Consider the following 3,367-nt stretch of genomic DNA (forward strand, 5'->3'; position numbering starts at 1 on the left):
GCATTTCTTCCTGATTAAAATTGTAGATGTAGACTTTACAGTTTAATTCAATAATAAAAAAGTAATTAACCTCTAGTTTTGTCATTGCAATAAATACTTTTCAAATAACACAAACTATTAGGTTTCCTGATAACGTTTTGTATGTGAGGTTTATGGATTGTTGAATTTTAGTTCTCTTTTTAGTCTACTCCTTTATGTTTTGCTTCTAATCATTGTAGTAATCTGGTCCTCTCTTGTTCCTAGGTAAGCAATGTATAGGCATTATACTCACAGAATGTTGTAGGGAAGCTCTCAGAGGCACTTCTCTCACTTTCCACAGTATAGCAACTAATACTTTTCAGTCTACATTTCCTTTTTTCCCCTCAGTTTTCCTGTCTTCGTACTCATCTGTGGCGCTCATGATTGTTAGCCTTGCTTTGAGACTAAGCCAAGATGTTGCTGCCATATATTCATCATGGAGCTGTATCCACAAGTTGAAGATGCTTTTATCTCTCCATCATTCATGTGTCCCCCAAAGGTAATTTTATTTAAATTAGTGATTCTCAAGGTAATATGTACACTGTAATTAATTAGAAAGCAAGTAGCATCAAAGGCTTAAAATAACAAAGTATGCTTTATTGTATGCTTACTGGGTACTAGATACTGTTCTATGTAATTGACTCACTTAATCCTCAAGATAGTCCTATGAAATAGGTATTTTCTTATTCTCTCATTACAAATGAGGAAATTGGTGCTTGGAGGAGTTAAGAAACGTGGCCAAATTGGCACAGCTGAGAAAGGATGAGTCTGGTTGCATATGATATTGGCAGAGAGGACCTAAAAGACCGAAACTCTTACACAGACTCTGAACCAGTTCTCCTGTTCAGCCTTGCTCCTTCCACAGCTTTAGTGGTGCCACTAAGTTCCAAACCTCTTTAAGCTATCTTTAAGGTTCACTTGTAGTTTTAATCTTCGTCTGTAGCCATTTAACTTTGAGCCTTCTTACCCTTAATTTGTTTTCTATTTATTAATCTCTTTTCCATCTTCATACAGTTTTTTGCAACATATTGTCTTCTGATGTCTCACTTCTTTTCCATTCATGTAGTCAGTCTGTCGCTTTGAATTAGCAGTCACTGAGAGCTATTCAGAGTTCATATAGTATCTTCCCACCAAAGATTTAGGAAGAAAGCTGAGAAGGAAACATGGAATTTTTAGTGTAGGGAGACCCAAAACAGATCAATTCTGTTATGTTCTGGTATATAGTCATTAGTTGAACTGACACTTCATGGCGTTTATGCTATGTTCACAGCTCTTTGAAATTGACTGCTTGTAAAATTTTACACCCACTTGAAGAAATATTTATTCATTGCCTCCTCTGTGCCAGGTATAATGTTTGGCAATGCTGGATGCAGTTTTAAGAATTTCTTTGGGGGATGTTTTTGGGGTCAAAAACATTTGACTGTCCCATTAACTAATAGCAACATAGGTTTATTTAGCTGTTTAAGTATTGTATTAATAGGGGACTTCCCTAGTGGTCCAGTGGTTACGACTCCCAACTCCCGGGTTCAATCCCTGGTCAGGGAACTAGATCGCGCATGCTACAGCTAAAATATCCCGCATGCCGCAACTAAAAATCCCACAGTGGCACAATTAAAGATCCTGCACACAGCAACGAAGATCCCTCATGCTGCAACTAAGACCCAACACAGCCAAATAAATAAATAAATAATTTAAATCTATTGTATTAATTGTTCTTTAGCTAATTAAGAGGAATTAGTAATGTTTAACCCTTGTAAATCAAAGAACCAAAAATTCGTCAGCTTGTTTGGAATAAATCAAAGCTGACTATGAAAATAAAATCCTAATCAAATGCGTTTATACTAAACCAGTATTGACTTTGTTGTCCAGAATTTAACACATTGATCTTGTGGTAGTGAATAATTTGAAATTGTGAAGCAGTATAAAGTGTACTTCTTTTGTCCCAGTGACAGAAACTGTAGTCAGCTTATGGTTTGATTGGGAGAAGTAAGTTATCTATTGCTTAATAGCAATTAACCTCAAAACTTATCAGCTTGAAACAATTATTGTAGTTTTTAACGTGTCAGGTATCAGGGAGCTGGACTTCCCTGGTGACGCAGTGGTTAGGAATCCACCTGCCAATGCAGGGGACGCGGGTTCAATCCCTGATCCGGGAAGATCCCACATGCTGCGGAGCAACTAAGCCCATGCGCCACAACTGTTGAGCCTGTGCTCTAGTGCATGCAAGCCACAACTACTGAGCCCACATGCCACAACTACTGAAGCCCGTGTGCCTAGAGCCCATGCTCCACAACAAGAGAAGCCACAGCAATGAGAAGCCTGTGCACCACAACGAAAAGTAGCACCTGCTCACCACAACTAGAGAAAGCCCACACACAACAAGGAAGACCCAACGCAGCCAAAAATTAATTAATTAATTAATTAAACAAATAAGGGAGCGACTTAGCTGTGTGGTTCTAGCTCAAGACCTCATGACTTTGTAGTTAGTTGTCAGCGATATAATCTGAAGGTCCAACTGGGGCAGAATGTGCTCCAAAGCTCACAGGGTAGTTGGCAGGCCTCAGTTCCTTACAGGCTGTTGGCTGGAGACATCATAGGTCACCTGAGTGCCCTCATGACATGGCAGCTGGCTTCTCCTCCCAGAATAATCCAAGAAAATGCACCCATGATTGGAGCCACAGCATTTATACAACTTAATCTTGGAAACGATATAGCATCACTTTCGCCATATCCTATTGGTTTTACAGGTCAAATGGGGAAGGGACAACACAAGAATGAATACCCAGGAGGCAGAGGTGATTGGGGCTCTTGGAGTTTGGCTACCACAACTATCTTAATCTGAGGGGTTATATAGATATTTAGTTTGGACATGTTATATAGCATTTGAAGACAGTATTCAGTATTGCTTTGGAATGTATACAGACATTTCTTTGGAATGTTCACTTTGCTCTGTCCCATTCCAAAACATTATGTGTAAAATTAAATATGAATGAAAAGCAGTGAGACTGGAGAGGGGGATAGATTTGAGTTATCTTGCAGAGGTAAATTTAACAGACTTGATTAATACATGGTCAGAGAGAGAGAAGTAAAAAGTTACCTGGAGATTTTTTACATGGCTGGCCTAGTGGAAGGTGGTTCCAGTCACTGAAAGAATTCTAAAAGAAGACTAGGGGAAAGAAGATAGACTTTGAATACATTCAATTTGATATTTCTGTGAGAAATTGTAGCAACAATATTTGACCCATAGTAAGCACTCAGACACTGTGTGAATAAATCCAAATGGAGGTCATCTGTTGGCAATTAGGTAACTATCTGAAGCTTAGGAGAGAAACTAGAAACAGTTGGAGGT

The sequence above is a fragment of the Kogia breviceps genome, chromosome 12 (assembly GCF_026419965.1).
Source record: "Kogia breviceps isolate mKogBre1 chromosome 12, mKogBre1 haplotype 1, whole genome shotgun sequence".
NCBI classification, from domain to species: domain Eukaryota; kingdom Metazoa; phylum Chordata; class Mammalia; order Artiodactyla; family Physeteridae; genus Kogia; species Kogia breviceps.